The 22,346-nt window shown below is 37.6% G+C and overlaps 1 pseudogene across 1 annotated transcript in view; it reads right to left on the bottom strand.

Moving 5' to 3' along the window:
* The window catches only part of LOC308501862 (elongation factor 1-beta-like), a 118,368-nt pseudogene that overhangs the window by 84,900 nt on the left and 11,122 nt on the right, over window positions 1-22,346 (bottom strand). Inside the window, exon 3 of the transcript in view lies at window positions 5,148-5,226. The product of the transcript in view is annotated as an elongation factor 1-beta-like (transcript). The remainder of the gene's footprint in view (window positions 1-5,147; window positions 5,227-22,346) is intronic.

Consider the following 22,346-nt stretch of genomic DNA (forward strand, 5'->3'; position numbering starts at 1 on the left):
GCTTTTGTTGTTCTTGCCTAGGGGCAAGCATATGTGTCCCTTTATCTTCTCTACCACCACCTTCCCCCCAACTTTATAGCTTTATCTTTGTTTCAAGTACCCAGAATTTTATGGGGAAATGGGACCCAGGATTTCTACCTTTGAAAGGTCTTTCCATGGAATCTTACGTCTGCCAAATTGAAGGATGCATTGCATGTGTAATCCTTTGTGTTGGGTCTCTGTGGATCAAGCCAGTGCTATTCCACGTGTGATCCACAGACCACTGCTCACCTTTGAACTATGCGTTACTGGTCTGAGATGAGATCAGTAGAGAAATCAAGAGCAAGTGTTTCACACTTTTATGGAAATCTGGCATTGTCACAGCATCTAAGCACATCATTGTTTTTCTAATAATTCTTTTTAAATTTAGTTTACGAAAGTATCAGTTTGTGAGGGATTGCAAATTAAAAAAAAATTCCTTGCTGTAAGGACACTCGTAGCTCAGTTCTTCCAATTCAGCATGTGTGGCCACACTGGACTACAACACTCTGGGCTTATCTCTGCACTTCTGTCCCTTGCTACTAGTCATGTATGATGGTTTTATTTTTTTTTTTTTCACTCTTCCATAAATGCATTTAATCTTTCAAATTTTAGGTCTCATGGGAAATCTTCAGTATTTTAGCTGAACTCACATAGGGCCCCTGATACCTTTATGTTACTCTTTCTCTTTCCTTTTCTTCATTATCTTAATGTATATGGTCAGCTCTATGCTTTTTAAAGCCATAGTAGTCTTGCTGTCTCCCTCAGGCCTCCTCGTCCTGTTGATTTTCATCCGTGGTTATGGGAAAACTCTGAACTTGCCTCTGTACCCCAAGACTTTCTATTTCTAGGGGATCATAATAAAGAGGTGTGAAAAGGGCAGAAGAGCACCTGGTCAGTTGCTAGACTAATTCCAGGAAAGTTACATTTGTCCCAAGTTATAGTTCTCTATGACTCTTAACTTAGGTAAAAAGTTAAAATCCACTCATTTGAAAATTACTCAATATTGCAAATGCAGAATGACTTGATGGAACAAAGAAAAGGACCATTCAAGAGCCTCTCTACCCCAACTATTTAGTGAAAGCAGTCACAAGAGGGATGAGTGACATATTTGAATGAGTTCTTAGGGTTTTCTCTGCACGGGGCAAACCCAGGTTCCAGCAGGAGGCAAACCAGCTGCAGCTTGTCATATATTAGTCAATTATCCTGAAGATTTTTTCCCCCACTAAAAAGCATGAATCCAGGTTGCTCTTATATTTTTATGAAGATTTTACTTTGTCTACTCACAAATATTAATTGGATTCTCTCCATGTTGATTCCAGCCTCTGGGGTTTGGCGGTCACTGCAGGTGCATGAGGGCTGGTGGAGAGGGAGAGGAGACTGGCAGGAAGTGCCTTCTTTCCCCGCATCTCTGTCTCATGCTCCTGTAAGGACAGCATTTGATGAGAACTTTACAACCTGTTTCTCCTCGGATACAAGGAAAATATCGGAAACCACTGTGCCAATTCTGGCTGTTGCTCCTTTGAACACTGTAGGATATGCTAGTGGAATGTGAAATAAATCCAAAAAAGGCTGCTTTATGGATCTTTGAATGTGGTGTCACAGAAGGAAACTGTCTTAGAAATCATACTAAAATTGGATAGTTTGTTAATTCTATGGCAATTTTTTGTATTAGAATTAATCTTTAACCAAGTAGTCATTTCCAGCCAATGTCCTCCACTCCATATAAAATGACAGTGCTATTGAGATATAATTGAAATCTAAGACCTAGATTTTGACCTCCCTCAGTGGCTTCTCTTCTTTCTGTCGTACATATCGCCATCATTCCAGTGGTCAGTAGTAATTGTATCAAAGTTATGAACGAATGTTGATGTGAATGACTGCTCTTTTTCTCTTAAGTTTTCCCTAGACCTAAATAAATATTATTAGTTTTGCTCCCTATTCTAACTCATCTTTGCTTACAAATTTGATCAATGTTACATTGATGACTGGTCAAGTTTATTAAACCATTATGTTAAAGGACTGGTGTTGTCAGTTTATACCTTAAATAGTGCTCCTAAACTCTGCTATACCAATGCCTCTGATAAGGTAATATAGAATGGCTAAGTCAAGGCAATTTGACACCACCATAAAAATGTAACTTAAAGCACTTGCCTCCATAAAAAGTTTCAGGTGCATTATTTCCATATGTAAAGTATGGCACATCCATATACTTTAGTGTTTTGTTATTGAATCGGGCATTTTGGAAAGAAGGCAAACTTTCATCATTCTTTGCTTTAAAAAAATCATATTTCTTTCCCTTCTGTGTCACTATTTAGATACAAAGCAGTAACAGCAGTATAGTAGTTCTAAGAGGGGATGGAGTGAGTCACCATGGCATGATTCAGTGGGAAGACCAATAGAACAGGATTCTGCAGAACTCACTTCTGATATGGCTTCTCCTGCTAAGAAATGGGGTCATGGATGAACGAACTGATGGCTCTATCCCAAAGTTCTCATTTTCAAAGTGGTCATGATCACTGCCTTTGATTATTTATAGAATTTCATGTAAAAAATAAAAATAATAATTTTGTTTTCATGTAAAAAAACAAAATAAAAAGAGTAAATGTGAAAGCTGTAGCTTGGGCCCTCAAAAGAGGAGAAACCAAACCTGCCAGTTTAAGGGTCCATGTATTTGTTAGGGAAGGGAAACTGATATGAAAAATTAGGAAAGACATATTTTATTTCTTGAGTGTACATGATCCTTCTGTTTGGTCCTTCTGGATTCGTTCCGTGACTCCCCCTTGTCAAGAGTGCTAATTTCCTTTCTAGGATCTGTGTTGTTACAGGGAAGGAAATCATACCCCTATAGCACCAGGTACTGGGCAGAAATGATAAGAGTAGGAACGTGTTTCCCACCGAGGCTGTGATGGATTATCACAGCACGAGTAACATATCATGGAAGCTTCATTCCCAATGTTAGGCCCCATGGGGGCTCATGGAAACTATCTTCTTCAGGGTATCAGTAAGAATGCTTTATGTTGCAAAGACTCAACTCATCTAGGTTAACAGGGATGAAAAGGAATTCTGAGATCATTGTGATAGTGACAACATTGACCAAATGTTGTAGGAGCTCTGGTGGTAAGAGGAAATGCTTCCCAACATTACAAAGATGTGGCAGTGGTTCTGACCACCCAGCAACCTCTAGATCTGGGTCACAAACTCAAATGCCTACAGGGGCTAAAGAGAAAAAATAGATGGGGAATTAGAGAGCATAATGGGGACTAGCAGGGAGCACAGCAAACTGGACCGTGTGTGCTCACACTAGCAAATTGTTCCCATGGCAATATGGACTCCACTACAACTGAGCTTCCAAATTTTAAAGAGAAATTGGAAATCTAGATTTTTAAATAATCTGGTTTTAAATGTGGGCTCAAAAATAATAATTTAAATAATATATACTGTACATGTAAAAGAAGAATGTCTGTGAGCTGAATTGGTCAGTGAGTGGCTAGTCTGTGGCGTCTGCTGGACCTTCCTTTCCAGAGCAGCATGGGGTCTGTGGTGCTTTGAGTAGGAAGTCTCTAAACCTCATTCTGTGCCTAAACAGGAATAAGTGGCTTGAGGATGGGGAATTATGTCAAATAGGCTGCTGGTGGCTCAGTATTTGCTGGTTCGTTTGTTCTGCCATTGAAGGCTTTACTGCCTTGATTGTTTTCCCAGGTTATTAGCCAGAAAAACAACTGTTGCATCTATCAAAATGAAGGTACTCACTTTGTATATTGAATTTTTGATAGATCCGGTGCTGATATTTCTAAAGAGATCAGCTAGATCTGTTCCTTAAAGAATTAGAATTTGGAGATTCAATAGTGTTACCTCTGTTATTCCCAATATTTTTCAGATATGCCGAAATAACTATTGCTTCCAAGTCCATGCTTTCCTTCACTCAATTGAAAAAAAAATGTGATAAAATAATGTGTCATGTAAAAATTATACAAATTAATCCACAACAATGTGGATATTTTAGCCATGTGGTTTAAACGAGATTGACTGCCCCCTTCCATCCTGGTTAAGAAGTGACTCCTGATTAGGCTAAGCCACTATGGTTCTGGGAAAGGTACTAGATATGTTGAAGTGCAAGTTATCGGAAATCTAATTCAAACATGCTTAAAATATGGGAATTTGTTAGTTTCATAGCTGAAAATCCAGAGTGGAAGTGTGAGCTGAAGGCATGGATGATCAGGGCTCCAGGTCTATTTCTGTATCTTCCTCCATTCTCCATGTGTAACTTACCTCTGGCTGGTTGCTTTGAATCACAAGGTGGCTGCTGGTAGAAGCAGGAGCACATATTTCCTTGTTCAGGTTGAGAGAGACAGAGCGAGAGAGAGCGAGAGCGAGAGCGAGCGAGAGAGAGAGAGAGAGAGAGAGAGAGAGAGAGAGAGAGAGAAGAGATCATTTTTCCACTTGATAACAAGGTCACCCCAGACCAGTAACAGTTACCCAGCGAATGCTATGAGCTCATGAACTCATTGGCTTAGGTTTGGGTTCTTCTTAAACAAATTACAGGCAGAGTGGGGAATTATTAGCTGTCCCATTTTCTTTTTCACATCAAGGCGCATATTTGAAATGAGAGTATTTCAGGGTAGCCCAGGGCAAGAATGAGGCTAGAAGGCTTGGAGCTAGACGTGACTGGTTCTGGGGGCTGTAATTGATTCAGGTCCACCTGGCTGTTGTGATTGCTGAGGAGGTCAGTGACTTGTCACTCAAAGTAGTCATTTCTATCGCACATTGGTGGGAACCTCCATCTGTGACTGACTTGGATCTGTCCTGGAGGAGATGGGGTCAGTATGCCCTGAGGGTTATGGGCTGCCTTTAAAAGAGGCAAATTGTTGAGATCAATTTGTGTTCTTTTGGGAAAGATGAAATAGCTGTAGGACACAGTGTTCATCTCAGGTGTACAACACAGGCCTGTGCCCTTCATTGCATGGCATCCATCTGACTCAGGGAGGTCTTATGACTAGAATGGCTCACAATGAAAGTCAGAACTTCAGCTTGATGACTGTGGGAAGAGAGTAGAGTAGTGAGTCCTATTATTTCTGGGAAACTATTCTCAATTGTAAGCCCGACTGACTATGTCTCACTGTCCTCACCTCTATCATCCTCATCCAAGCCACCAGGATCTCTTGCCTTGGATACTGTAACAGCTCCTGTGCTAGTTTCTAAGGCCTTCTGTAACAAATTACCACAAATTTCATGGCTTAACACCACAAACATTTTTTCTCTGAATCCTTCCTTGCTGCTTTCAGCTTTGAGTGATCCTATGTGATCCTTGGTCTGTGGCAGCGTGACTCCAATCTCTGCCTCAGCCTTTCCATGCGTTCTTCTCTGTCTCTGTGTGTCAAGTCTGCCTTTGACTTTCGCTTATAAGACAACTGTCCAATATCCAGGATGATCTCATCTTGATATCCTTAATTTAATTATAACTGCAAAGACTGTTTTTCCAAATAAGGTCACATTCACAGGTTCCAGGGGTTAGGACTTAGACATATCTTTTTGGGGGCCTATATTCAACCCAATTCACCCCCTACATGTACTCCTCACTTCTGCTCTTACATCCCTACTGACTATACTGTATATCATGAGGTCCTTTAGATCTCGTCTGACGCTCCCCTGCTCAAACTTCCAATGGCTTCCTGTCACCCGTCTATGAATATCCCATATCGGCACCATTCCTACCGAAACCCTGCCATCATGTCTATGTCTTCTTACCGCTCCCCATTTACACTGGTCTCCTTCTTGCTCAGAGGACTCCAACTACACTGGCTCCCTTACTATTCCTCCAGCATACAACACAGTTTCTTCTTCTTGGGTCTCTGCAGTGGATAGTCCTGCTGCTTGAGACCCTTTCACTATAAGTCTTATCGTGTTCTCTGCCTCGCTTTAATTAGGACCCAGATGAAATATTTTTATTTATCAGAGAGGACTTCTTTGATCACGTTGGCTAAAGTAGCATTCCTTTTTCCCCCCATTTTATTTTTATTCAAAGTGCTTATCAACCTAACACCATATTTTATGTCTGTTTTTCCCCCCAGTATTTGTTATGCATCTCTCCTACCAGAATGTATTCTTTATCTCACAAGTTTACTTCTATACCCCCGGAACAGTGAGCAATGCCTGGCATGTTAGAGATGCTTAACAAATATTTGTGGAGTGAATGAACACAGCCCTAGCAACAATTTGGGGGAGGAAGCTGACCCAAGAAAGAGGCCAGAGGTGACATACACTCAGAGAAACACAGCCTCAACTGTGTTGACATTATGATTTCAGGAGAAACCTGCATTGTCACTGTCCATATCAGTCACATGAAAAATAAATTTCTTAGGCTTTCAGCCAGTATGAGTTCTGCCAGTGCCACCTTAAATGAGTCCTAACCAATGTACTCTATCTTGAGTTTTCACATCTTTGTAAACTTAGAACAAGTACCAACCTCGGTATTTCTGTCCCACTGGATTAGATGGAAGTTTTAGTATAATTCCTTCATGTTTAGTGTTGAAAAACAGCAATCTCATTTGGGATATTGACAGCTGAGTCTCATCCTAGCAAGTATACATTTTAGAATGCAAATGATGTGCCAGTGGTGTGGCTTGGAATACGAAGGACTCTTTGACTAATCTTTAACAGTTTTCAGTTTATGACTTAAATTCAGTATTCTGTGACACGCCGGCTCCTCTTCTTGGCCATCATTGTCCATAAAGGGCTTATCTGAGCATGGGACTATTTTAGAAGCAGAGCACAATGAGTTATCTAGGGAGAGGCAGTGATAATGTGGAATAACACTTTTGAGAGGGAAGCTTGTATTCATTCTCCTGGAAGTCCCCTATTCCCTCTCCCCTTTTTCTGGGGCTCGCATTCTCCCTGCTCCGTTCAAGCAAGATCCTCCCCTGTGCTCACTTCTTCAGGGGAAGTTCTCAGCAGGCTGGAAAGCAGAGCAAAAAGGCTCTAAGTGGCTTCCTTTTCTCAGGATAGTGGGGGCAATTTTGGGTATTGGGCATGGATAGAATGTTGAAAAGAAGCACCATGAAGGAGAGCAGGCTTCCTGGACTCTCAAGCAGAAGACATTCTCTTCAGCTGATGGGGAGAGGGGAGAAGAGGAATAATGGAGAAGTGAGTGGGATATAGGTCTGTAGTTTCCCAAAGACAGAAACCCTGTGGCCTGTTTTCTGGGTTAGAGTTCTGGGGAGGATTGAGGTGGCCAGGTGGTTCAGGTGGTTGGAGTATTGGCCTCCTAACAACAAGGACCCCAGTTTGATTCCCACATGGGCCAGTGAACTGCACCCTCTACAGCCAGATTGAGTTCTGGGGAGGAGAGTAATGTTTGAATTAGATGACATCATTGTCAATGGCAGTGAGTTCACTGGCCTCCAGCAGAATGACTCTTGTGCCTTCTAGGGTGGCTTGGAAATAGCAGTGATCACAGCTGGACCTGAAGGGGTCATGTGTGCCAGTACAGGGTATTCCTCAGCATGAGCTGTCATGTCCTGATGGCCCGTGCATCCCACCTGCTCCCTGAGATGCTGATGTCTCAGAAGATGCATGTGAGAAAAATAGCACTGGGGCGGTCACAACCTTCTCTAATGTCTAACATTTGCCTCAGACCCCTGGAATTCTGACACAACCCCAAGTTGACTTTGGAGAATTGGGAGCACAAACTAGACATTAAATGATTATGGAATAATAAAGTTGCATTTTGTACACCTGTGTTTGCAGCCTGCATTTTATAACTTGTATAACATAATATTTGCTTTGTTTTCTTATGACTGAATTCCTATGGAGTTAGAAGAGGACATAATTTTTAGGTAGATAGAGTATCTTTATAGTTATAATGGCAGCCCCCCAAATTTCATTGCTTGATTAGCAGGCTTCAGCCCACCTGGTCATTAAGTAAATGTACAAATCTGGGCCAAGACCAGGTTTTCCAGACTGAGATGTGGAGAGGGAATTTTGCTATTATGAAAGCAGCTTGAGAAAAAACAAAAAATAAAAAACAAAAAAACAAACTATTCTATCAGCATTAGACCCGTTAATATTTGCTATTTCTGTATCCAGTGGAAAAGTATGCAGATAGAATTAGTGAAATGTCTGGTCAGAAGAAAAGCCTGTCCAACCCAGTGGAAACTGATTTGGGGAACTGGGGAGCGTGCATTACTTAATAACTAGCTCTCATGCCTCTTATTGCTGCCACAAAGGGAAGGGAATTAGAATTTTAAGATTATCCCACTTTGTTGTGTTACACCTTTGTGTTACATATTTGGGACTGGTAGAGATTTTCAAAACACACCATCACTTGACAGCCCTGGGTTTCATTCATATATTTAATTGACATAAAATAATATCAAAGTATTTTTATTTGGAGATTATCACAGGAAGTTGGCAAATCCTTCATTCCTTAACCACCAATTACTGATCTGGCTGGTTCTGTGGTTCCCTCTGTCACCACTTCTCCAATTCTCTGACACCAATTGGGTGCCCAGTATTTTCAATTCAATTTTGGTACTATTGACTTGGAGTTAGTGTCAGATCCCTCAGTTTACTTTAGATGCCAATTGCAAGTTCTGGGCCTCTGATATTTCTGATGAACCAGCTAAACTGGGGGTTTAATAATTTGCTGGAACAACTCCTAGAACTCAAGAAAATAATTTCCTTATGTTTTCTGGTGTATTATAAAGGATGTAACTCAGGCACATTCAAATGGAGGGGATGCATGGGGCAATGCATGCGGGTGAGGTGGGGTGTCCCTTCCATGCTCTCCTTCCGGGTGAGCCGACTTCCCAGCATATCAGTGTGTTCAATAAACTGGAAGCTCTCCAAGCTGCATCATTAGGGGTTTTCATGGAGGTTTCACTATGTGGATACAAATATGATTGATTAAATTGTTGGCCATTCGTGACTGAAGTCAATCATCAGCCCCTCGCCCCACCTTTTAGGTGGGGTTTGGGTGAGGTGGATTGGCTGAAAGTTCCAACACTTCAATGATGGCTTGGTTTGTCTGGTGACCAGCCCTCACCTTCGAGCTATCTAAAGACCTAGCCAGGAGTCATCTTGTTAGCATACAAACGTCACTCTTATTAATTTAGGAGATACCAAAGGTTTTAGAGCTTTTTTTTTGCCAGGAAGCAGGGGAAAAGACCGCATCTTTATAATTTTTGTATCACACCGGTTTTATCTTCTAATTTACCATGTCCAGTATTCATCCTTCAGCTCTGAGGCTGGGGGTTCCCTAATTGTTCTTGCCTTGCTGTTCATCCTTCTGGGATGTGCAAACTGCCCTCAGTCTCTGAGCAGAGTCAGCTTGTCTTGCTGAATTTAAATCCATATATCATATGCAGAGTGCAAGAAGGTTTCACATTGACCAGGAAACACGATGAACACATTGCCATCTCTCTCCACACTCCTGCATGTCTCCCAGTTTACTGCCTCTCATCACCATCTCCCTCCCTTCCTCTTAAAGGCACCCAGTGTAATGTGTGGGATAGAAGTGCATATGTGATACATGCACTTAGCTATGTATGTACCACTGAAATGCGCATAGTATTTAGTTTTGTGAATGTTGTAAAATTTATGTAAATGCTATTGTATGATAGGTCCGATTTTCTTTCTTGCATGTTTCTTTCAACAATATATTTTTATCATCTGTCCACATTACTATATGCTGTTCTAGTTTGTTGCTTCATAGCATTCATCCACCACATATCACTTACACAAAATGCTGAAGATAGGCCACTGGGTGTTATTCAACAATGATGCACTTCCACTAAGGGGCCGCATGGAGGATTCTTATACAAGAATTTGCGGAATTAGGTTTGGGTTTCTGGGGAGTATATGTAATCAGCAGATTATGTAAATGTTTTCTCTTAATCTGACACTATCTTTTTTGTGTTGTCTAAAGTGAGTTTCTTTAACTTAAATTCAAGTTTTCTATATTTCTAGTGCCGTTTTTGGCATTTGATAATTTCCCAGAAATCATCCCTTTGGTCTAGCTTTTCTCAATTCATTATTATATTATTGTTAACATTACTGTATTTTTTCAAATGTCTATTGTGTCTGAGCTATTTGTCCCTTTCATTCCGCATTTTGCTTATTTTCTTTTTTCCAGTTTTATCAGAACTTTATCGATCTTATTAATCTTTCCAAAGAACCAGCTTTTGATTTTATTAAGCCTCACTATTTTTCTAATGATCCATTTCATTGATTTTCATCCTTATTGTAATTATTTCATTCCACATGACTCTGAGTTTACTTATTGCTCTTTTTCTGGTTTTATTTTTATTTGAATGTTTTGCTCATTTGTTTTCATGCTTTTTTGGTTTCCAATAAATACGGTAAGTCTATTACTTTCCTTTTAAGTGCTGTGTTAGTTCCATACCAAATTTTTGATGTTTTATTATACTATTTAGCTCAAAATATTTCATAATTTTCCCTATAATTTCTTCTTCAATATAATGATTGTTCAGTAGTATGATATTTTGTTTTTGGACTTCTGAGATTCAAAATTTTATTTTGGGTGTTGATTTTAAATTTTATTATATCCTAATGAGAGAACATAATCTCCATGATGTTGATTCTGTGGAATTTATTGAGACTTACTTTGTGACTGAGTGAATAGTTAATTTTGTAAATATTCACATGTGTATTATTTTGTAAATATTCACATGTGTATTAAAATAATGTGTATTATTTTGGGGGTTTAAAGTTTCATATGTCAATAAATTCAAAATTAACTGTATTATTTAACTCTTCCATTTGGTTACTTATTTTGGTTCTAATCTATTAGTTTCTGACAGGGGTATCTTAAAATCATAAAGTGCAAAGATTGAGATCTACTTAGACTTCTGGTTGGTTTATATATTTTGTGGATATATTGCTTGGTTAATATATGTTTATGGTGATTATTTCTTCTGGATCTTTTGTTTTTCTCTTCACAGTATGCTACTTTGTGTCCATTCTACAATTAAACTCACTTTATCTTAAATGTTATACTTTGTATATCTAGTATGTTCATTTGGTTTTTCTTCATGTCTCCTTTTTTCAGCTTCTGGTTTGCATTATCCTTCCTTATCTCTCTAACACTATTTATTAAGATTATTTAAAATTACTCTTTGGTCTTGTCCATTCATTTTGCTTTGTCTGGCATGGATTGTCACTTTGTTGCCTTTCTTTCATAGTTGCTATTCTTCTAAGGTGGAGTCATAATTTTTTTGGAGTTCATATTCCTTAGAGGTGTTAGCCTCTTCTGATGATAGGTATGTTGGGATAAAGTCTAACTTTAGTTTGTGTCCTGCTTGTGGGTTGGGGCGGAATTTCCTAAATATCAAGAGCAAGTGTCCTGGCATTTCTCTTTCTTAAGAGATATCTTGGTTAGTTGTAATCACCTGAGAAAACTAATGGTTGCTAGATGGAAGGGGAGTTGGGGAATGGGTGAGAAGGTGAAGGGATTAGAAAGCACAAATTGATAGTCACAAAGTAGTCATGGGGATGTGAAATACAGTATGGGGAACATAATCAATAATGTTGTAAAGACTATATAGGGTATCAGATGGGTACTGGACTTACTGGAGGGATCACTTCATAGATTATATAAATGCCTAACCATTGCACTGTACACCTGAAACTAATACAAAATCATATTAAATGTCCACTATAACTGATATATATGTATACATATATACATATGTATACATATGTACATATGTACTATATACTCTGTGACTATATATATAGTCACAGAGTATATAGTACAGCATAGGGAATATAGACCATGGCATTGTAATAGCTATGTACGATGTCAGAGGGGTAGGAGACTTGGTGGGGTTATCACTTTGTGAGTGGTGCAAATGTCTAATCATTATGTTGTTTTGTACACCTAAAACTAATAATAAAATTAAATTAAATTAAAAATAAAATCAAGTGCAACCTGGAGTATATTAGTAATGGCCGTATAAGAACATGAGGTCCAGTCTGTGTTAATGGAATCAGCTGAAGACACTTAGCTTAGATATGGATTGAAGTCCTAATTTAGTTCTCAATAATATTGTAGGATGATAAATGTTGCAGTCTTTGTATGGTTTCTTTATCTTATTTAGTGTTTCTCTTTCCTCTTAAAATGGGAAGAAGAGTAGAAGAGCATTAATATTATAGAACATGTACTTAGTACCTAGGACTCTGCTTGGTGTTTTCCATATATGCTCTCATTTAATTGTCACAACAAACATATAAGCCAACTATTATAATTTCCATTTTTAAAATGAGGAAATTAGAGCTTCAAGAGGTTATATAATTTGCTCATTCACAAAGCTAAGTGCGAGAGCTATGATTTCAATGTAAATCTGTCTGCCTTTTGTGTTCATGCTCTATTGCAGCACTTCTCAAACTTTATTGTGTATGTGAATCACACCTAAGGATCTTATTAACATGAAGACTAATTCCGTAGTCTCATGGGGAACTGGGATTGCACATTTCTCTTATGCTCCCAGGTAATTCTGATACTGCTGGTCTATAGACTACACTTCGAACAGCAAGGATCTATACCATGCAGCAACAAAATATGTATTCTGTTTTTTAATTTTTTATATGATTTCTAGAATTTGGATAATAGGATAGGGCTGCAATACTAGTGTTGGGCAAGGATCCAGTTGCATTAAGGAGCTTTGGATGAAGTTATACAACATCTCTTGTGATGTGGTTTTATCTTACCTTGTTTCCCCGAAAATAAGACCTAGCCGGACAATCAGCTCTAATGCATCTTTTGGAGCAAAAATTAATATAAGACCCAGTCTTACTTTACTATAAGATTGTGTATAATAATATAATATAATATAATATAATATAATATAATATAATATAATATAATATAATATAATATAAAATACCGGGTCTTATATTAATTTTTGCTCCAAAAGACAAATTAGAGCTGATTGTCTGGCTAGGTCTCATTTTCGGGGAAACATGGTATTACTCTTCCAAGTTCTAAGTAGTTTTTAATACAAACAAGGCTCAAGAGACATTTTCAAATAGGGTTTCTGTACAGGCCTCCTGTCCCCCTCATTAGCCCCTAGTGTTTTACTTAAAGAATATTTTGTCCATGTGTGGGGCCAGAATATGATCATGTGTAATTCTGGTTCTGTCTGGTGTATTCATACATTAGCAGAAGCTTAAGCTTCTCCAACTCTCACATACTCACCTGTTCCATGGAATTTAGCTAGGACGGTGGTGTTACTGGCCACTAACTCACAGTTTTCATTTTACCAGGTTCATGTCTAATGGGAGACTTCTGATGTTTCATGTACATTATAATCACATATCCAAAAAAGAGCTATTTGTTGATTTAGTGGCCATTTAGTTTCTATCTATTCACATTTTCCTGCGATTGTATTAAATGTCACTTCATAAAGAACTGAGTTGAGTGTCTTGAAGTTATGCTGCTTATGACTTGGTACAGCTGTTCTGCTCTTCATTTAACATTTGAAAATATTTAAAGAATCAGAAAACTTTCGAGGACCATGTTCATAACTGAAAGTGAAAATGTAGAAGTTTTGCTGATGCATTTTAAGGAGGCTGATCAGAGGGTGTCCAGGGGTGACCACATTTCAGAATGCTGCGATGTGCAAAGGAACGTTGACATTGGCAGTGTTAAAACCTCTAAAAACATCTCAAGTTTGAATTCAAGCATCACTATCTTTCTAAGATGTCGAGCTAGTCACTGAGTTACTCTAGGAAACAAAACAAAACAAAACAAAACAAATTAACAAAAAGCTCTTTACCAAATGGAAAATAAGAAAAATTGATTCTTAAGGAAAAGAGAGATATAGCCAGTTCAGCTTTTTTGAAAACTTAGGAGCATAACAGTTGACATTTTTTGTGAATAGTAAAAATTATTCTGTTAGGAATTAGGAAAAAAATATATCTTTTAAAATCTTTATTGTAGTTATTTAAATTTAAAAAATATGCACGTTTATGACAAACAATTCAGAGATACATAAAGAAGATACTTATTTTTCCCCCTACTCTTGGTCTATTCTGCATCTCACCCACTGTGGGGAAAGCAATTTAAAAAAATTGTTTACTTTTTTGAATAGGAGACATACAGTCACGTGGTTAAAAATTCAAAAGATACAAGATGGGTTAAATGAGCTTTCCTTCCACCACTGTATTCCTTAGACACTTACTTCTCTTCCTGAAGGGCAATGCATGTTGGCATTTTTTGTTTGTTTGTTTGCATGTGTATATATCTTTACAAATATGTTTTATTCTTATATAAGTACATATTTTAAAATTTCTCCTCCTAAATTTTTACACACAGTCATATCTGTCATTCGCTGTCCTGCACCTTGCACATTTCACTTAACAATAGATCTCAGAATCTGTTCCATCTGTACACAAAGAGCTTCTCATTTGTTCTACAGTGTGTGAGGCTCCATTGCATGGCTGAACCATATTTAGGAACAGTCTCCTACTGATGGACATGTACATTGATTCACATTTTTTGCTACTATTAAAAACAATGCTGCAATAAATACCTTTATAAATAGGTCATTTTGTTCCTGTGTAAGTAAATCTAAAAGGATAAATTATTAGGAGTGGATTGCTGAGTACATATGTTATAAATTTGATAGATGTTGCAAAATTACCATCCCTAGGGGTCCTATGAATTTATGCTCCCACCATCAACGCATGAGAGTGATTTCCCTCCACAATTTTGTCAATAATCTGGTTTAAATTGACCTTGTGTGTTTTTAATTTTCCTTTCTCTATGAGTGAGGAGGAGCATTTTTTCAGATATTTTAAGAGCCATGTTTGATTAGAGACTGGTAGAATAGGAGTCTTTGGGATTGTAGAACTGGATTTTTATTGGTTGATAAAACTGGGATTATAGAACCGGATTTCTATAGTTTTCCAGGGAGAGACAGGTTTCCTGGGTTCTTGCTATATGTATCATTTATATTTTAGTGTATCTTGTTTTTTTTTTCTTACCACAGGTGGTTTGGGGTTAGGTCAAGAGCCTGTGAGAAAGGGATGAATACTTTATTCTAAGAGGGCTGATGATTACACAAGTGTATGCTGTTGTCACTTAGGATGGTTAAGGCTGTGGTGAGAAGTGGTTTGATATTCACAAGGAAAATGCCTAAATTAAACACATGCTTCTCTTGTTTCAGTGCCTGGGTTACAGGCCGCTTATCAGAGTCAGTAGAGTTAGTTATGAGTAACGTGTCAAATGGACAACTCCCATGAAAATTATTTTTAGCCAGTTAACGTTTTTGCTGCAGTTACTTCCATGCCCATGATGAGCCTCAGAGTCACACCTATTGGAATTTGAATCTTGGCTCTGTCATTAACTGTGTGACCTTGAACAATTAGTGTCTTCAAGCTTTTTACCTCATCTATAAAATGAAGAGACACACTTGGCAGGCTGTTTATAAGGAGGAAAAGAGATGATGTATTCCCAGCATTTACCCAGCTTTGAATATCTAAAGGCTGCCATTATGATTATAGGCTAATGTGCACAGTCTTAAACTTAGGCAGACCTGGGTTCATACCCGAGCTCTATCCTTTATGAGCTGTGTGTCCTTCGACTACTTCCTCAGTACCACGCCTCAGTTTCCTCCTCATAAAATGGGGATAATAACTGTACTTCATCAGGTTGATATGTAAAGTGTGTAGCACAGTGCCAGACACATAAGTGATCAATAAATGGTAGCTATTTGTTTTTATTATTGTCATTATCACTCTCTTCAGCAATTTTCTTAAGCTTCCTTATCCTGAGCTCTTCTGTTGAAAATTGGCCGGCATGCTTCCACTATTATTCTTTCTCTATAGTCATGCTGTGACATTTGAGTCACTGTGTGGTTGAATCTGCCAGGCACTTCTCTTGGATCTGCATGTGGAGATGTAGGGATTCCTGCTGACATAAGCCCCCAGGGACACTTCTTGAACCTGGCCCAGTGCCCCTTTCTTCTTTTAAAGAGTTGCAGGGATTGGTCCACCCACTCTCTTCTGACTGCTACCACCTGTACTTCCTTACTTTTTTTTTCCTTGTTTTTTTTTCCCCTTTAGGCTCTGCAGTGGGACAAGATAAACAAATATCTAGTGGGTATAGGGATGAAGGAGAAAGAATATAGATCATGGGATCAGGAGATTTGGGTTTTAGACCTGATTCTTACCAAGTAGCTTTGCTTCAGAATTCACATGTGCAAAATGAGAGATTTCTATTCAGTTTCGCAATTCCTACCAGCTCTGACATTCTTTGATGCATTCCTGTGTTCAGAACATTATGTGTGTGTCTGGGAAGCAGCATAGGAATGCATATAGCATGGTGCTTACTCCACACTGGTGAGAGGCAGTGTAGCCTGGTGGAAAGAGCACAGGCTAAGGATACATTTACTGCTGGTGTGACCTATGCAAGTTGTTTAAATCCCTGAGCTCTAGTTTCAGTCTGTGAAATAGGCATTGGATATAACATAGGTTTCAGAGTCAGATGGTCCTACGTTAAATCCTGGCTCTACCACATTTATGTTGTGGGATTTTAGCAAGTTAAATAACCTCAAAGAGCTTCAGTTTTTCCATCACAGGCAAATAGCAAATAATAGGAGTTCAATGGGTAGCTAATAACAGCTGTGAGGAGAATGACAGTTGATGTTGTGTTAATGATTGTAACTTTGGAACTTCCTCTTTCTCATATAGTTGTTTTCTTTTAGTCAGCAGCAGAAAATCTTTTAGAAATTTGGGAAAGAGCCAAAAAGTAACAACAGAATCTAAAACCTAATGATTGATTTCAAAGCTCATTTTAAAAAACAATTTGATTAACTTATTGGGGTGACATTGGTTAATAAAATTACATAGGTTTCAAGAGTACAATTTTATAATACATCATCTATATATTGCATTGTATGTTCACCACCCTGTTGTCTGTGTCTATGGTTTGTTTGTTTGTTGCTTTCAGTTTTATATCCCACACATGAGTGAAGTCATATAACTCTCAACTTTTTGTCTGACTTATTTCACTTAGCATGCTAATCTCAAGATTTATTCATGTTGTCACAAATGGCAGTATTTCACCTTTTCTTATGGATGAGTAATAGTCCATTGTATATATGTACTACATCTTCTTTGTCCAGTCATCTATTGAAGGACACTTTTGTTGTTTCCATGTCTTGGCCAACATGAATAATACTGCAATGAACATAAGGGTACATATATCTTTACGGGTAAATGTTTTCAGAGTTTTGGGGTATATACCCATAAGAGGGATTGCTGGGTCATATGATAATTCTATTTTTATTTTTTTGAGAAACCTCTATATTGTTTTTCACAGTGGCTTCACCAATTTGCATTCCTACTAGCAGTGCATGAGGGTGCCTTTTTCTCCACAACCTCTGCAACACTTGTTATTACTTGTCTTGTTCATAATAGCCATTCTAACAGCAGTGAAGTGGTATCTCATTGTGATTTTGATCTGTATTTTTCCTAATAGGTAGTAAAGTTGAGCATTTTTTCATATATCTGTTGACCATTTGTTCTGGGAAGATTGTAAAGCTATGTGCAAAAGAATGAAACTAGACTACTGTCTGTCACCATAGACCAAAATTAACTCAGAATGGATCAAAGACCTAAATATAAGACCTGAAATAATAAAACACACACAAAAGAAAACATAGGTACTGAACTTATGGACCTTGGGCATAGAGATAATTTTATGAGTTGGACCTCAAAATCAAGGGAAGTAAAAGCAAAAATAAATGAATGGGACTATGTCAAACTTAAAAGCTTCTGCACAGTAAAAGATACAATCAACAAAACAAAGAGCTTCAGTTTTTCCATCACAGGCAAATAGTAAATAATAGGAGTTCAATGGGTAGCTAATAACAGCTGTGAGGAGAGTGACAGTTGATGTTGTATTAATGATTGTAACTTACAACTCCCAAAACAACCGAATGGGAGAAGATATTTGTCCCCTGATAAGGGGCTAATATCCCAAATATATAAAGAATTAGTACAACTCAACAACCAAAAAACAAACAATGCAGTAAAAAAATGGGCATAGGACCTGAACAGACACTTCTTCCAAGAAGACAATCAAAGTCCATGTTCTTAATCAGCCTGCTATAGAGCCTAGTAAGAAAAGTCCTAGATTTAATGGGATTAATATTTTATTTATTTTTTTAAAAAATGAGTGTTCTACATGTAAGATTTTTCTCCTAATCGACCCTTCATCTCCCTGGGGTTGGAATGGGTATAGCGTGGGTGGGAGCAAATGGGTAATAAAGTACAGGAACAAAGAGAGTTGAAGTTCAGCTTCTGAAATTAAAAACAGGATTTTGCATCCAAGTAATAGACTTGAAATTTAGGCTTTGTTAAAAAAAGAAAGAAAATATTTCCTTTGATTCTGATTGAATTTATAAAAATCTAGGTGTAGTGGCCTGAATTTCAGAGTTTTTACCAGAATTTAGGGAAGATAACCCTTTCACTTTTAATGCTGAAGACACAAAGACTACTGTTATCTGACACAAATAGTATATGACATAGCAATTTAAAAAAATAAAGGCAGTTGCTTCTGGTTTAAGGGGATCATGAGAACAGAAAGATAGAAGTGGAAAGTAGACACAAATTTGAGTATCTCCTCCTAGACTTTGGTGAAGAGGGATAGATGTAATAGATAAACGGGAGGAAGTTTGAAGTATAGATGCCATTTGACTTATTCCATGCTTGGGACTTTTTAGGAGATCACTGTACAGTATGGAGTGGACAGCATAGTTCAGATGGCAGAGTAGCATGATGAAACAGTAGCATCATGAAACATGCTGCAGATCTGTGCTACTGAGCTTCCTTTGGTTCCCTGATGACATAAGGACGTTGAGTGAAGATCTCCTGGGCCTACTTTGGGGCTGAGGTTGACTAGTGAACTGGAATGAAAGACTTGCAGCATTTGCTGAGAGAGGCCACTCAGTCCGGATGAAGCAAATTAAGAAAAACGTGTAAAACAAATGCATAGATATAGACAACAGACTAGTGGTTACTACAGAGGAAGGGGGGAAGAAATGGGTAAAGGGGGTCAAATATATGGTGATGGATGGAAACTATAGCATGTTCGTGGTACTACAGTAAGTATGCTATAGCGCATACAGATACTGAATTATAAGGTTGTACACCTAAAACTTACATAATGTTATTAACCAATGTTACCAACATAAAGAAAAAGAAAAAAGAATGACTTGTACATTCATTGGCCACAGTTGTCAGCAGAAACCCCATGATAGAACGTGAGCAATAGGACCCAGCATCTGGATTATGCCACACCAGCCCCCTAGTAAGTGGGACCAGGAAGGGACAAGAGGGACAGCTGCCAGATCTGAAATCTCTTTCACTTGGTTGTCAGGAGATCACATGAACAGTTTTTTTCCCAACATATTCAAATATCATGATCTACAAGAGAATTAAAAAATGGGTGGAAATCAAAAGATTGTCCAATTATCCCCAAATATTGGCCTGCCTAAAAGCACAGCTTAAATTATTGGATCAGATTAGTTTTAAAATAACATAACTAGAAGTAAGTTTTTTTCTTACTTCCCATCAATTAGGGAACCACGAGAAAAGCCTTCTTAGTTAAATACAAAATTAGGAAGCTATGTTCCCTGTGCATGTCTAAGTTACAGTGTCAGTACATTTTTGATTCCTCTAAAATGCTGGCAAAGTTCACACTTGATCTTTCTTATTTCTTGGTCTTGATTGTTCTTAGTTCTAGAATTCCATTCCAGTCACTTCCAATTCTTCTATTTTCCTGTCCTGTGGGTTTAGGTTCCTGCTCTTTAGAAAGTTTCTCCCACCTCTTTCTTGATACTCTGTGGAGAAGCCCCTTTCAAACTTTCTAGCAAGAAACCTGGACATCAGAGGAATGCCAACCAGTGTCCCTGTACATGTCAGCTCATGGCCCAAAGTAGCATTAAGTAGAACCCAGAGTTCCAGAGTATTCAGACTGCTCATTATATTTGGATAGTTCTGTAACATGTCATTATTTATTAATATCACTACTTCCTGTTTTTTTTTTTTTATCACTTCTCCTATTCTTCCAGGGGGGAAAGTAAATTTCATTTAGTAACAGCATTTCCAGTGACTGTGTAATCACAATCATCATATCTGCACAAATTTTACATATAAATGAATGTAGTGTTTCTTCATCTGTATATTAAAGCATGACAATAAACATAGAAAACAGTTTTATTGAAGCTCAATGATTTTTTTAAAGCTATGTGTATACCTGTTCATCATTGCATAATATCACCTCATGCTCCTTCCCAGTGTGCCCTATCTTCCAAGAGGTAACCACTATTCCAAAACCTATCGTCATTTGTTAGTGTTTTCTATTCTAGGAATTCATATAAATTGAATTATACAGTGTGTTTTTTTGTATCTAGAATATTTTACAGAACACAATATCTATGAGTTTCATCCATATTGATGAATATACCATTAGTTCATTTTTGTTTACTGCTGGTAGTATTTCATTGGATGAGTATGTCATAATTTATTTATTCTACTATTGATGGATATTTGGGATATTAGAAAGCATACTACTATAAACTTCTTTGCAGACAGATGAACCCATTTCTTTTAGGAATAAACCTGGGAGTAGAATTGCTGGGTCACAATGTAGTCATATTATCTTTAGTGAAAACTGCCAAATAGTTTCTCATAGTCATTGCACCATTTTATATTCCCATCTGCAATGCATGGAGGTGTCAATGGTTCTATATCCTCTCTAATATTTAGTATTTCCATCTTTATTGTTTTAGCTATTCTCATGTACACGTGGATATTTTGGAGAAAATTTATCCTTCATGTTCTGCAAAATGGCATGCTCTGCCATAAATAAAACTAGCCCAAGTATCATAGAAATAAAATAAATTTTATCAATATACTCCTCTGAAATCTGTTAGAAAATACAAATAGGAAATACTTAGCAGATAAGTTGAAACAGACTTCTAGTAGCTCAAGGAGAAAAAGGAGATTGAAAAGCGTATTAAGCTATGTTTTAGAGTCATACGAATCATTTAAATAATCTTTAGAACTGAATGTATGGTACAGAGATATATGAAAGTGTGCTTCCTCATGCAAGAAATATACACAAAGGGCTAAACAGTATGAACTATCTTTACTGTTGAATTAGAGGTATCAAATAAATCTTATGTGTGTAATGTGATTATAGCTTTTAGAATCAGCTTCTACAACTGTATTTACACATGACTGGCCAATATCTGTTGATTTCTAAGGGACTACACCAAAAGCATAACGTAAAATTGTAACCCAAACTAATTTGAGGTGTGGATAAAATAAAACTTAGCTTAATGGCAGTTCATTTCATACTGAGCATTGAGCCTGCTTCCTCAAATTGATTTAGAAAATAGGTGGAATATATTTTATAAAGATGAATAACTATGTAATCTAAAAACTGTCTGCTAATCACTTCTATGTATGCACTATAATTAGCCTCCATGGTTTGTTTTATGCAGTTCTGTGTTTAGAGTGTTTACTGAACTAAAGGTACCCTACTCTGTATGCCATAATTTGTTTACTTGTTTATTTGTTGTTTGTTTAAACATTTCTTCCTCTAAGGAATAAAAGTTACTTTTACTTTGAATCAGTGTTCAGAAACTGAGTGTGGATGAATGCTCTTTGAAAGTAAAACATTGGAAAAATGTATATTGTTTTTGCAATGCTTTTAATATTGTACACAGCCTGTGAACTAATGGAAATAATGACCTCTGGGATGTGTTTATCTTGGTTTTCTCCCACTTGAAATACATTTAGCCTTTAGCTTTTCCTTAGGCCCAAATCACATCAAACAGGCCACACACAGACTCCTGAAGTCATTATCACTTTATGGTAATTTTGAAGAAGAAAAGGAAAGCAAACTGTCTCTTTACATTACTTTTTAGTTCTGGAATTCCCACAGGAAGAGTGAATATATTTGTTCATTTGTTTCTCTTTCGATGTTAGGTTACCTGCCAGTCCCACTTTTCTTAAAGGTGGATTTTTAAGCCTACGTAATGAATCTATGCAGCCAGTTCCAAGTGTGCTTCACTGTGAGTAAGAAAAGCTTCAGAATCCAATATAATCTCACCAGAAAGCCACAGCCCCAGGAAACACAGACAGTTCCATTCGTTGTCATTCTTTTAACGTTAAGGTTTCAAGATAACTTGTGAACTTACTGACTTCTGAGAACTTTTACAGTGCTCTGTAATAATCTCAAACTAACTATTGTGTCTATGTATCCCTTCCCATTTTTCTACCTGAAATTTTAA

Source organism: Rhinolophus hipposideros (genome assembly GCF_964194185.1).
Source record: "Rhinolophus hipposideros genome assembly, chromosome: 9".
In the NCBI taxonomy this organism is placed as follows: domain Eukaryota; kingdom Metazoa; phylum Chordata; class Mammalia; order Chiroptera; family Rhinolophidae; genus Rhinolophus; species Rhinolophus hipposideros.